Source organism: Alligator sinensis, unplaced genomic scaffold, assembly GCF_000455745.1.
Source record: "Alligator sinensis unplaced genomic scaffold, ASM45574v1 scaffold73_1, whole genome shotgun sequence".
Lineage (NCBI taxonomy): Eukaryota > Metazoa > Chordata > Crocodylia > Alligatoridae > Alligator > Alligator sinensis.
In genome coordinates, this window is record NW_005841838.1 from 6,304,556 (window position 1) to 6,319,495 (window position 14,940).

At 40.4% G+C, this 14,940-nt stretch overlaps 1 protein-coding gene across 1 annotated transcript in view; it reads right to left on the reverse strand.

Moving 5' to 3' along the window:
* The window catches only part of SHISA9 (shisa family member 9), a 341,337-nt gene that overhangs the window by 34,396 nt on the left and 292,001 nt on the right, over positions 1 to 14,940 (reverse strand). The window lies entirely within an intron of this gene.

The following is a 14,940-nucleotide window of genomic DNA, read 5'->3' on the forward strand; positions in this document are numbered from 1 at the left end:
CTGACACCGCCTGTGGTGTTGACGGCAGGGGGTGGGGGGAAGGGGGATAACTGGTGACCGGCAGCACCTTTTCACAGGGGTGCACCACCATGCTCAGGGAGTGCACGTGCACCCATGTGCACCTCCTACGTGTCACCAGTGCCCTAGCCTAGAATCACTGCTCCACAGTTTGCAGCTCCTCCCACACCTGCCTGGCCACAATATGTTGACCTGTAGCTGCAAGGGGATGACCATATCCAGAGCCATAGCACTTAACAGGGGTGGAAGCACAGATGTAGTAGACGTACAGGCAGGTGGTCAGGGGCACCAGCTGCATAGTGAATCACATGAAAATTTGTCCCCAAAAATGTTGCCACACACAGTTGGAACATCCAGTGGGCTGTTTGCTCAGTTAGGGGAAACTTCAGAAATTTGACCAGTGTAAGGCATGCTGGGATGTGTGATGTCTCTGGCCACCTGCTGACAGAAGAGCAGCAGTACCTTTGGCCACTCTTTCAACCCCAGTGGAAGTGTAACTTGTACATATGCCACCCCTGTGACTTCTCCATGCCAGAACAAGTTGTGGCACAACCAGTCCCCCAACAAATGCAACGTCTGCTTATAGTCTATGTGATTAAAGTCTGAGGATCTGTTAGAGCAGCATATGATAAGAGAACAGATATTTGGACGAATGTAATAGAACCGGGAGCCTTCTTATCGGGATGGTTTCACCCTGCTTAATTTGGATCAGTGTAGTGAATTTTTGAATTCAGAATAAGCTGCGCAGCTGTTTGCTGGGGCTTTTACTTCCCAGGATACTTCTTCTCCATACATCTAGAGCCAACCAGAAGTCTTGCGTTGCTGGCTGGAGAAGTGGTACCCTTTGAAATGGTAGTGTAAGAGCAGTGTTGTTGCTGTGATGATCTAGAAAGTATGTGAGAGACAAGGATTTCTTAGGGTGATATCTTTTATTGGACCAATTATCATTCAATAAGCTATGATCCAATTAAAGATATCACCCTAAGAAATCCTTGCCTCTTGTACCCTTTGAAATAAAGCCACAAAAAACAGCACGAGGCCCTCAGTGGCCATGTACAGCCCTTTTGCTGTGGCTCTATACCCCAATTATTTCACACACTCTCATCTTCACAGTAAGGTAGGGACTCTAATTCTGAAAAGTATTTAGGTTCTGCTGTACTCTGTTTTGTTTTCCCTTACCCCAAAGCTGTTGTAATATAAAGGCAAAGTTGGCTGCAACACTAACTCTGTGGTTTTACAGTAATTAACATATGGGCCAAAATTTACATCTGGCTTCATCTCCAACTTAAACCTCAACATTCAATAGTATTTGAATCTGGGCCTTTGGTTCACTTCTGTTTTTAACTGATGATAAGGCCTAGGAATGAGACACCACATTTGCCCAAATATAAGATGACCCTGATTATAAGATAATACCCCTAATAATTAGATTCTATATCTGGAAAGCTTATAAATTTGTTATAATTTTCCATGTATAGAATCTAATTATTGGAGGGTTGCCCTAATTTTTTCCCCTTCCCACCACTACAGCAGGGAAAATAAATCTGGGTGAGTCAGGTGGCCCTGTTGCCATCTGGTCCCCCTCCTCCCCTCTGCTTCTTCCCCCTACAGCCCCTTCAGTTCCTCCTCCCTCCCCCCCCACCCTACTGTCAGACCCCATTCTTCCTCAGGACATGGAAGTGAGGGGTAAATTTGAAAACACTGATGAATGAGTTGATACGTTTTATCCCTTTTTTTAAAAAAATGATGCAAGTTTTAGCGCACGTACTTCACAAACATACTTCTAAGCAGCACTTTTGTACCTACTTATATAGAGGACAAACTACCTACTTATATAGAGGACAAACTATGCATGATATATTAGTTCAAAGCCATGTAGTTCCTTGGGCTGGGCCCCAGCGGAGTCGACAGTGTTAAAACCATGGTGATGCCATGGCTCAGCACTGCCCAGTATGTGTGTGCACTCCAGATACCCCCCTCCTCCCAAAGTTTCTACACGCTAAATAGTCCCCCCCACACACATTCATGGCTAGAACCAGGTATTCTAGTAATGAGTCTTGGGATCCTCCAAAATGTATAAGCAGATGAGGCACAGGGCAGTGTTTTATATTCATGCTCAGTGTCGGCTGCATTTAAATCAACTTCATAGTTGATTTCCGGTACTAAACACATGTTGCTTTTGGCAGCAGTTTAATAATAGACAGTTCATTGAATGTGATTTTCCTTGTATGCAATTGTAATATGAGGGGCTTTTTCCCCATGCTGACTGGGGAGACCTTATCTTATATTCAGGTAAATATAGTAATTCTAAAAGTAGATATTTCTATAAATGTCAGAAGCCATTTGTATTTTTCCCTTTAAACATACTAGACATTACACTTGCAGAACAAGTTAACATATAGTGTAGTAGACACCTCTAAAAACAGAAGCTGGTCAGCACTGTCACATATCAAAAATACTTTTATATTCCTTGTCTAACTATATGAGGATATATAGCTGGAATTTTTTTCCCCAAAATATACTGTACTTTTGATTTGACCATACAATAATCTATTTCATCATCATTGTTGTTTATAATCAGATGATTCAGAACGATGCGTTTCTTCCAATAAGCAAACACACATTTCTAAGTGCTCAGCATCCCCTTTTGGTAGTCCTCAAGGAGCCTGGATGATGCTCTCCTTGCCACCATGTGCAGCTCTTCCCGGAGCTGCACACTACTGGGCAGCAGGGTCTGCATGGGTCACAAGTGCCCTGAGGACCCCCGCCTACTGCTACTGCTGCCGCTGGCAGTGGGGGCTGTGTGCCATAGGGGGAGTGTGTGGAGGTGTCCCCATGCCCCCCACCTTCTCTTCCACCCATACCCTGCCTGCCTGAGCTGCATGTTCCCACTGTCCCCCTGGGCATGGGCTCCATGCTCCTGCTAGTCCCAACTCCGTACTACCTGCCCCCACCTAGCTGCAGCTCTCCCTGTCTGAACTGCTTCCCTACCTGCTGTCCAGAGCAACTGCTGCAGCAGGGAGGTGAGGAGGAGCCAGTTTATCTTTAAAATTCAAGATATTAAAAAGTGTTTTCCCTTCCTGAATTGAATGAAGAAAAAAAAGTCTCCATAATTTTCACAAACCCAATTTCCAAAAATTTCAGATCTAGTCAATCAAAATATTTCATTCCGATTTTGATCATTTTATTACTCTAAATTAGCACATGTTGGGCACTTCTACACATGCATATTAATGCACAGCAATAAACTTGGACACATATTGCACCAGAGTTTATTGCTTCTGGGCACTGTGCTTACACACATGGGGAGGGCTGGTTAGGGAGAAGAGTCCCACCTCCCAGCATGGACCAGAGCCCCCCTTCCCACCCCACAGGACAACCATCCCAGCATGGCCCTGTTAAGATAAAGGGGGCAGAGAGAAGGGTTATTTCCTTCCTCCATCCCTTCTGGCCTACAGCTGGGGTCTGCCAGCCCCAGGAGCCACTGCTGCAGCCCTCTCCCCTCTGCTCCCTGGCAGACAGGCACCTTGCCTACTTTGCCTTAGTGGGGCCATGCCAGCTGGTATCTTGCCACGTCCTGTCCCTGTTGGGTTAGAGAACAGAGGGGTGGGGCCAGCCCTGCTCTGGAGCAGAGAGCACAGCCCAGCCCAGACAGCATGCTGGGATGCTGGAGGACTCTAGTTTAACTTAAACCAGGAAGAGGTCTGGGACAGACATTGCATAAACTGATTTGAGCTTAATCAGGTAAGTCTCATACTGTATTCAACCCAGTTTATCTCAAAGCCAGTTTCAGCCATTTTGAAACTGGTTTATGTGCACTGAATGTCTGTTGTATTACAGGTTTAAACCAGTTTCTGATCACTTTAAACCAGTTTATGTGTAATGTCTGTCCTTAGTCAAGCTGACTCCAAGTGGGTTTAGATGGGAATGATTAAAATGTTGGTAACCAGTCTATCCTAGAATTTCCACAATTGCTATCACAGGTGGACTTGCAATTGGGGATAATTCAAAAAGCTATATAGATAAGGCAGAAGTTTCTACAGGCCTCTGTCTAGCTTTCACATCCATCAGGCTTGTCACAGTTCTTTGAACATTTTTTAAAGTTTTTAAAGAGGTAAAAACACTGCAAATGTAAAGTAAAAATGCTTTTTTCCATGTGTACCCTGCTATGAAAGTCCCACTTTAGACTCAGTCTATTATTATCAGCATTAATTTTGCTGCTTGGGGGGGGGGGGGGGGGGGGGGTTTTTATGACCATAATATCTCTGACTTCAGTTTTGCTGTTTTTTGTTTACAGCCATGCAGTATTCTAAATGATGAATTTCAAGTCAGTTAATGATAAAAACCTCTTTCTTGTCTGTGCTATGAACACAATGAACTACAGTTGTAAAACAAGTCATCACGTGGAAAGCCAGATTCTAGGTTATATATTCAATGAGCCATTAATGCAAAAGTAAATTAAGCAAAAGTCCATTACTGAGTCTGCAAAAATCTGCTACTCAAAAACAGTATATTAAAATAGAAGTGTGAGAGAGATTCACATGTATAAAAGCCTCCCCACTAGACCAGATCCCCAGAATGTGTTTTGGAACTATTAATTCAACATATTCACTTGTCCTATCATTTTTTAGTACCATTTCGTAATCTAAAAACCACTATAAGTCATAACCATACCATTTGCATTTTTTATGTTGCTATATTGTATATTGAAATATAATTCAAGCCCAATTCCCTTCTGTATTTTCTTAGAATTTAGATGAACAGTTCCTACTTTGGAAACAGATTATCTTTCTTTCCCCTGAAATGGATGGATGAATACCTCAGTATTAGTATGATACTGGGGAAAATAGAAAGAAGTAGAATTAAGAATGACATGGTGTGAACTCTCCCGCAGACGTTTGTGAGTCAAAATCTGGCGATGGGTAGGAGGTACGTATACATTTATACAGCTAGCATTTTTAAATATGGTTTGCCCTGTCTGCAGTTGGTGAAAGTCCTGCTTAAAGCTGTGAAAATTAAACACACTTGATAATACATTTTCAACCTTGATAGCACAAAACTTCAACCAAAAATTTGACAAAGTTAGATATGGCAGCAATACCAGGAATACTTGCAGGAACAGAAAACTGTGTTTAATCCTGTAATTGAAGCTGGGTGAGAAATGGTTTTCCTGTCCTGCCTTAAAATGTTAAGTTTTGTTTTTTCCCCATTACAGAATGGAATGAAAAGTCAGCCTTCAATTTTTACAAATAAGTAACCAAAAAAAAAAAAAAAGAAAGAAAAAGAAAAACAAATCACATTGGGATTATCGAAGCCTTTTGCTTTATTTTGACCTTTCTCTTTTTTAAACTAAGTAGTAGAATTCAGCAAAACTTCTTAATGAGAAGTCACATTGAATGGAAAATTGAGAATTTTTATTTAAAAAACGAAACGGAACATTCTGTGAATTTCAAGCCTATTACAAAACTTCTTTACATAAGAAGATTGAGACACAGGGTTGGTTTTAAGAATTTAGAAGAAATGTAAATGAAAAATTCCCGACTAGCTCTATTCCTCACCTAAATGGCACATTGAACACTTAACATTCATCAGCCACATGTTTTGTCATTGTCATTTGTTGTCATTTTTGCCATTGGCCACATATGTTGGAAGTAGCTGACTTACCAAATAGGAGCAATTTCATAGTTAAGGCTCTGACTGTGGTGATATATTACTTCTGGCATTGGAACTCTGCTCTAATGCCCAGCATGATATGCCCTCTAACCAGCTGCACGGTGTAGCTGCCAATATTAATTTATTTATTTATTTATATTTGAAAAAGCCAAGAATAATATTATCACAAGGAGTCAAAGAGCAATTGCAACGTAATTTCCAGCATGAATAATCTGACCTAGAACCTTTACAGGGATGGTGATGTTTTAAGTGGGAGATGGTCTTTCCTCATAGGTCTTATTGTCTGCCAGAGTTAGAATGTTTGATGTCATGCTGCCATTTGGTCTGGGCCGACTTCAGGCCCGCAAGGGCATGTACAGATTGTAGTGTCATTGTGCAGCCCTTTCCTTCCCCACTGCCAGCACAAGGGAAGGAGCATGCTGGAGTTTGCCAAAACAGAAGGTAGACACTTGCTTGGCAGAATATGAAACAGACCAGAAGCATCTGAAAAGTTTCTTTGGATGTAGAAACCTGCTTTGCCTGGTACCTTCCTTAAGAAGTGCTAGACACGGGAGTAGTTGGCAGGAGGATTGGTGGTGCCTACTCCCTGCTGTCTATGTCTGAGGAGCAGATCCAGAGCTGAACAGGAAGGGAGGCAGCATTAGTGCCACCTGATAGCCTAGATGAAATGAGGAGAGAGACATACAAGTAATTCTGTTTCTCGAACAGTCAGCTTTTAGGGATGACCAGGGAGACATACCAGTGCCCCTAGCTGCATCTTGGGCTACTTCAAGAAAGACTCCCAGGGTGTTCTCACACTTTCTGGGGTGACTCTCAGCCCCAGACCCCTCTCTGCCATCTGCTCCTTGACCACTGAGAACATACCGAGATGGTTCAAAGGTCACCTCCCTAACCTATGGTGCCTGAGCCATACCACACCCAGGCCTTGCCACATCTTAACAGAGGGGATTTTGCCAGCTAGACAAAACATGCTTTTGTCTGGTTATGAGCTCATAAAACATGGATTGCCCCTTCTGGAGAAGAGGTTTGTCTGTGCAGTCATATGCTCTTAAATCACAGTTGCCACTGACAATAAACAGTTATAAAAGGTAACAGAAAGATTTATTATAAAAACAAGAGCAAACATAAGAAGTCAGTAACCATATGTTGAGATACAGACAGGAATATTGGACTAAACAAACAAAAGGAAGTATTGGAACAATAACCTGTTCTTACCCTGCATCTTAAATCCAAGAATGCAGTTTCTACTCAGCTCAACAGGTTAGAAAGCAGCTTCTACCTCTTTCCTGCTAGGGCCTCTTGTAGTTTCTTCTGCAAGCCTACTTTATTCAGACCACTGGCTAAAGACCTTAATGGGCATATCTACATGTGCATTTACATCACATTAAATTTACTGCGGAGTAAACAGAAATAGGCTGGCATCTTAACATGCCCGTGTTAAAGTGCATTAACACTGTGTGTGGTCTGACTTGGGACTAAAGTTAGTTCCAAGTCAGTCCACACACACACTGTCACTGCACAGTAAGGGATCTACATATGCGTTACTACACACTAACTAATCAGGCATAATTATGCAGGTATCAAATTTACACCCAAGTCAGCGTAAGTTGCCATAGTTACTGAACTATGGGCATGCTACTGGGCATGCACATGTAGACGTGTGCCTATTCTGCGCAGTAATTTTAGGTTACTGCACAGTAATTTAGGGCACTGTGCAGTAAATGTGCACATGTAGACGTGCCCAGTGTTTCTATATGCCACAGAAAAACTAAAGACCCAAACTTGCTCTGAAGGCAAAGCTTAAATATGGTTTCTTATCTGGCCACATACATACATCACCCACTGGATTCTTGGGGAGTCCACCATATATATAACTTCCTGCCATGTTTACCTGACTAAAAGTCTATATTAATCTAATATTCTACAGATACTGTCTCTCACTCAATTTCCCCACTGTGGGAAATGTCCTTCCACCAAGAGCCTGAGTTGCCAGGTGATATTCTTAGAAGTCTCTTCTTTTAAAATGTAACTTTATCATTTTCTGAAATGGCTGGGGTTATGTGCCTCAGAGCAAGTCCATAAGAGTGATGAGTAAAGAAACTCAAGTCAAAGGTTTAATTCTCATCTTCTTCCAAATATGAATAGGTGAGGAACACTTAAGTTAGTCACTGCCCCACTAAATAGTCTTGGCTAAAATACAAAGATATAGCAAAATTACATTGATATCAAACACTACAATTTGTAGAGACAATAATGATAACGCTAAATACAGATTGGTACTACCTATATATAGAGACTACAGATCATATCAGTAAAACAAACTCATGCATGACATCCCATGAACCCCTCAAGCATTTTAGGTTCATGACAACTGAAACAGTAGCCTCTCATCTCAGCCCCAAGTGAAAAGTGTCCTGATTAAATCATCGGGTTAGTATCTGAACAGATCTAGAGCTTTTCTAAGTTTGCCACAAGCACTGAACAACTAATACATAAGGCAGAGTTGCACGTGGAAGTGCTTTTGGAGCTGAGGATATTTTTCCTATCCATACTGCTCCTGTGAATTTTTGGATAGTTATAGTGTGCAGCATAGTGACAACAATACCAGAACCCACACGCCTACATGTTTTTATAGGTATGCTATACTCTCCTCAGTTAAGGAGGTCTAATTTCTGCCCTGCACTGTTCTACCTTAATGATGGGTGACCAAGCAATCATTAAACACAAATTAGAAACCAAATACATGCAGTTCTGACACTGATGATGGCTGATGCAGGCATGACAAAAAAAGAGATCTTAGAGCATAACCACTATTTTTCCTACATCAATATCTATTCAACTCACCCAGTTTGTTTATTGGTATCAAGAAGCTGACATTGCTTTTAGGTGTAGGGGAAGAGATGCTAGCACCCTGCTAGCAATAATAGACTTGCTCAATGTTTAAGAGCAAACAATGAACATATGGCCTGCCTTGAACCTTCCTAAAGCTCAGCAATAGGTCATTATAAAAATCTGCCTTCTCTTCAATCCTGGAAGAATGAAACCTATTCTTCAGAGTGGCCTGAGGTTTCACTCCTTTCTGTAGGAGTGAAGTCAATGATTCGGTGCTTGGAGACAGGGAAAATGAAAAAAATACATAGGCATAGAATAGAATCTATTAGTAAATGAGCAGTTGCAGACGCAAGAAAAAGAACAAATGAGACAGTCAGCATAATAACAAAACAAAAAAAGGAGGCGGGGGGGAGAAAAACAGAAGAAGAATTTGCTATAAAAGCCACCTGCAGGCACACACAATAAAGAAATGAGGACAAGACACACAAAAGGAGACTGGAAAGTCGGGAGGGGGAGGGGAGAGAGCAGATTCAGAGCAAAATATAATAATAGCTGAGGCTTTTCAGATACTCAGGAGAGAAAGATAAGCCCCAACCCACCCAAAATGGAAAATAACAGCTATAAAAGCAGGATAAGTCTGAGTGATTAAACGTGTTTACAGATACAAACCCACACCACACAGAAACATCTATCTGTCTCTCCTTGTCCTTTTCTGTGTTACACTGTTTCATTTCCCTTATTTGCAAAACTAGTTCAGCCAGTGTTGTCAAACCTAGAGCCACTGGGTCACAGGAGTTTAACCCAACAGAAACTACTTTTATGATATTTGTTGCACTGCCAAGGAATGAGTCTGAGGTTAAATGAAAGCTCTGTGGTTATAACATGAGCCCTCTGTCATTTGTTTCTTTTATTGCAAGCCTGACCGGCACATCTTGCCAGGAACGTTCCATCCAGTAATCCCTTCTAGACAGGCACATCCATTCTGCACAGCTTATTTGTTGCCCTCCACACCTGTGGGACTGGGCTTTCTGCCACTAAACTGGTAGGGTTTTGCTTGTTTGTTGAGATGGAAGACATAACTGATTAAACGTAAAAGTTGTATTATATATTGATTAAAACAGTGTTCCCTCCTACCCGCATCCTAGAGCCTGATGTGTGCCAAGTGTCAACTCTGCATGCCATTACTTAGGAAATATGGGCCTTCAGCATTTTGCAGCATTATGCTTCTAGGATCTGATTAGTCCAAGGGTGCCTATACACAAGCGCAGAGACTGCTCCGATGCACTGTAATTACTGAGTCTACTGGAGCATGGCAATTACGTCTCATGTATCAGCATCCCCTCACTTCAAAATGGTAGCGGGAATGCTTGAACTAAAATTTTAAGCACCCCTGCTGCCATTTTGAAGCACAGGGACACTGGTACACGACACACTGTGGTGCTTTAATTCGACCGGCTCTCAGAGCTGCTCTAATTAAAGCACTGCCCCCCAAACCCACCCCTGGAGCCCATGTTAAAGTGCCCTAGTGTGTAGGAGCCTAGTTTTGTGATATCAAGTTTGTTGTTTTGCTTCCATCCGGGGAGGTGCAGGCATAGACTATTGTTGGCCCTGTGATTTAATTGGCTTCGGAGCCTTTGTCTTCTGTATCCACATATGTATTCTAGATTCCCTGTGCACTGCGTTATACCACTGGACTTGCCCTCTTGCTTGTTGCCTAAGTTTTGTTGCACATAAATATTCTTATTTTCAACGTGTTTTTTCAGGTAATTTCTTCACTGGCTTCTTATTTGACAATATATTGGCCTTTATGAACTGTCTTTCTATATATGAAAACAGAATCTTTGCCATAGGTGGCAAATTAATTATTCTCTTAATTATTCTCCAAATGAAGCTGGTGTTATCCTTTCATAGGATAGATGACATTGTAATTTCTCCCAGGGCAAAGGTTAGAAGATTATAGCCTTTCTGTGGTTGCTAAATAGATTAATTCGTAAAGTATAAAGATGCTGTTTTCATGCCAGTTTCCAGAGTATGAAATGTAAAAGGGCAAGGTGTGATGATATGCTCTTGCTAGCTCTTGCTACCACCCACATTTGTGCCCATCTTTATCTTCTTTTTTCCTCAAGTGACAATGGTGAGAAAGGCAGACAAGGTTCCTTGGGTGAATTTGATATCTTTTATTAGACCAACCCAAATGGTTGGAGAATAGTTATTAAGCAAGCTTTTGGGTTCAAAAACCCTTCATCAGGCTCAGGAAGCTGCAGCAGTTGGTGTGTGCTCAGTTATACACTCTTTGAGCACTGCAAATGTCTTTAGGTCTGCAAATTCAGGAAGGATAATTTCAGCAAATTTGACTTACAGGCAGAATTGTTGGTAAGAATGTTCTACATATTTTCAGTGAGGTGTCAGTTCTTCTTTAAATCAAGCAATTCTATGCATTTCTAGAGGTACTAACAGCATCATTGAAATGTGCCAAGTAGTTCAGTACTTCATTATCCTCTCTTATTTTGTCTTTTTCAGCAAAAGTTTTCCTGCCAATAATATAATGCCTTCTGCTGTAGAGTGGTAATATCACTCATATTACAATCTTTGGCATACTTCTAAGACTTTCTTTGCCATACTTTTGAGTTTTGAATTTGACTCGGGAGTAAATTGTTAGTTTTATTTTGCCATAATGACCGTGGGCCACCAATGAGTGGAGAGAAGATTTTTATATAGCTTTAATACATATAGAATTTATTTTTACTTGAGCTGTCATCCCACAGGACATCTTATTTAGGTAGCTATTCAAGTCAAGATAGTATTTAATGAAATGACATTCTAGACAGAAAAAGAATTATACGCGTAAAAACAATACTTGCTGCATCTTACTTTGGAATATAAAATGTCTCAATTAATTCACCATCACTTCTGGGCACTGGTCAAATACCTCCCAGTTATGCAGAATTGTAAACTCATCACTACTGTGATCAAGCAATAGTCATTATCATTACTGTTAGCAGGCTAAAATGAGTCTTTGGGATATGTCTTACTTAAATGCCTGTTCCAGCTAAGCCCATTCCAATTTATCCGAATAAGCTGCAGGGGTCATTTTCTGACCTATTACTTCTAGGTATTGGTAATGGAAATGCATGAATTACATCTCTCCCTGGTATTTCTCAGTTCATTTCAATGGAGTTCCACATGGGATAAAGTTATGTTTGCGTTTTAATGTGATACTGCAGTATCCAATTATGGGCATATTCTTCCCTGTTCCGCATATACAAGTCTTATCAATGTCAATGTCATTTTCTCTTCCCTTGGTACCTGTCACATAAGCAAAAACTCAGAGAGAACATTTCACTCTTAAAACAAGTGGAGAATCACCGCTGCATCTTAAAAGAAATAGCCACATTTTGTTAAGTTTTAGGGCATTGAGGAGCAAGACTACAGATTTCTGAAGGTGTGGGAAGTATCTTACTGGTTGGTTTCAAGCTTTTTGCTATGTCTTCTTAAGGAACTACCATGATTCTCCTACTAGTCAGCTAAAAAAATTAGTTTTTAAGAAAATACCCTTGAAACTGAACTATATTGGAATTTTCTGATTGTTTTTCTCTTGGCTCATCAACCCCAAACTGCACAGAAGCATGTATAGCTTTATGTGAGCCATAGCAGCCTGATGTGGTCCTCTTACATAAGATAATTGTAGAGGATTTAACTGGTTAGTTATGATTTTAACCATACTGCCATTATTTCAAGAGGTGTTGAATTCAACATGTTTCCTATTTAGGTAATGTTTTAACCAAATGCAGGGAAATTTCAGGAAATAAATGGGTGAAGGGGAAATCGAACAGAAAACTGTTTTTAAAAATGAATGCTTGGCTATGGAAAATACCAGGTAAAATCTTCCCTCTTTCACTACTTTTGGCCTCCTTGTTTAATTAGGCATTTAAAGCAACTCTTGATGTATTTCTTAGGAAGTATAGGTAATGCGGCACCTTATACACAGACATTCTGACTTTAAGTTATAATACATTTACCATGCCTAAACTTCCATTAGAGAGTATAAAAGCTCTGTGGCAGTGAAAGACAGCATGTTTGGCAAACTGATATTTGAGGAAGGGGGGCCTACTGAGAACTTCACTTCCTGGGCCTTCTGGTTGCTGTCTTAATATTTTTTTTATTTTAGATTTTTGTCTATTTCTATGGTTGTGTACCTTGGCAGTAGTCATCATGGGCTAGATGAATTCCTTTTACACGTTTCATCCTTATGTAGAAACATATCTTAGGGGAGCTTATATTCAATTTTGGTCACAGGTACACCTTATTTATCTTCTGTCTGGCCAGTAGGTACAAGAGCTGGTAGAAAAAATGGACAGAACATTTTTCATTAAAAAAATTGTTTTTTGTATTTCATCATTTGAAATGGTCACAATTTGTAAATTGTAAAAAAAAAAAAAAATCACACTATGGAGTTAGTTGAAAAAACTCAAAACATTCATAGAAATTTTATTCAAGTATTTGCTCCTTTTTTTGGACAAAATGCAGTTTCAAATGAGAAAACATCTTATTAAGAAGTGCTATTTTATATTAGCATTCTAAAAGACTAACTCTTGTAATGATCCTTATGAAACTATAAATAAGGAGTTGCAAATGTGAGGGGAAAAAGAAGGCCTTTTCCAATTGGTATCTGGAAAGCCCTGTTTCCAGTGGAATATTTTCTCTTTTGCTAAACCTCTGCTCTGCTTCTGTCGGAAATTTTACCATTTCAATCATGTGCCCATTTTTTTCAGCTTTCAAGTTTTAAAGGCAGTTGTGATCATGGTATCTCAACCCCCATGTTATTTTAAGACCCTTTTATTGTGGAACGTTTCTGTGATCAATAAGGTCCATGCACATACATTGATGTCTATCATAAAGATGACCCAATTCTATTTTGGTATGCTGCAAAGGCCTCTTGTGGAGGGACAACTTTGCTGGAAAAGGGCAATGATGAACATATGTTTTGATGAATGAGAGGAAAAAACACCCTTCTTTTTAAGGAGAGAGTTTAAATAGCATTATAGATATCTTTTGTCACTTGAAGTTATTGAGATCAAACATCATTGTGTAAGTTCTTTACCAAAAATGCTAATATTCACTAAAGAGACTAGAGAGAATAACTAAAGCTGACAAAATAACTACAGTAGGTTAATTAAAGCACACCAGGAATGCAAAGTAAAATAACTTGGATATATAGAGCTGGCAGGAAGTGACTATTGAAAAATTCCCATCTATTTGGTGATATAAATGAAAGTGGCCACATATGCAGTCAAGTAGGTATGAGCATGCTGGGTGAGAATGGTTGTGCTATGAACAAGGGATAAGATAAGCTTTACTTGGAATTTTCAGATTTCCAGAAGGTGGTTTAATTCATAAATTCCCTAAGCTATTAGTCATGCCTTCCTTTTGTGGCTCATATTTTGCTTCCTTTTCTATAAGGTGCACTGCAGAGCCATGCAGCATGACTCAGAGCAGAAAGGCACACATCTCCTTTCTGCCTGATCCGCAAAAGTATGCTTAATACATACAATAGTTACACATACATTTTATAAACTCTCAAGAAGCCCCTTTTAAAATAAGCACTGGGAAGGCTGAAACTGTTAAGTTTCATTTAGACTCAAAAAACTATTATAATATATTATAATACTTACTATTAAACTAAGCTATGGGTAACTGGAAAAGAAAGTGGGGTATAGAAATCCTCCTTTTAAACTATTTAGACTTCAGGTATTTAGACTTCAGACATACGCTGTACCTAGGATGAAATTGTGCCTTGGAGATTTGCAAACAACACTCATCTATATCTGGGTAAACTGTTATGTAGGTAGAAAGGTAGAGGCTCTGTTCTCTTCTCTTGCTAGGAGGTTTGGGTTTTGCAAAACCCCTAAGACATTTTTAAAGTCTAGAATTTAGGATTTGTTTTAATCCCATAGAACATCATATCCACATATTAAAGGCCAGACGAAATTGTGATCCATAGATCATGGGAGTGAATGGCTGCTACTAAGATCCTTTTTCAGGAGCACATGGTTCCCACAAAGGGGAAAGCAAGTATGCAAAGCCAGATACTCTCTCACTGGTCAGCTCTCAGTAATTCACGGCTTGGAAGAGGAGTAGTGGCTTGTGAGGCCTGTGGCACAACAAGGAGCTCTGTGAGGCAGACTGTTTGGCTGTGTATCACAGGGATGTCAGACTTGTTTGCCTCTCTGGAATGGGTCCAGACTCATCTCGGGTGGTGGGACAAAAAAGCAGCAGCATTAAGAACTGTGATTGCTTGAGCTGCTGTAGCTGCTCACAAAGCCATGGAGGTTAATACTGCTGTTAGTCATCCTTTTACTGCCAAAACAAGTCCCCAACAGGCCTTTGTACCCTGAAATTTGGCAGTGGGTCAAGCGA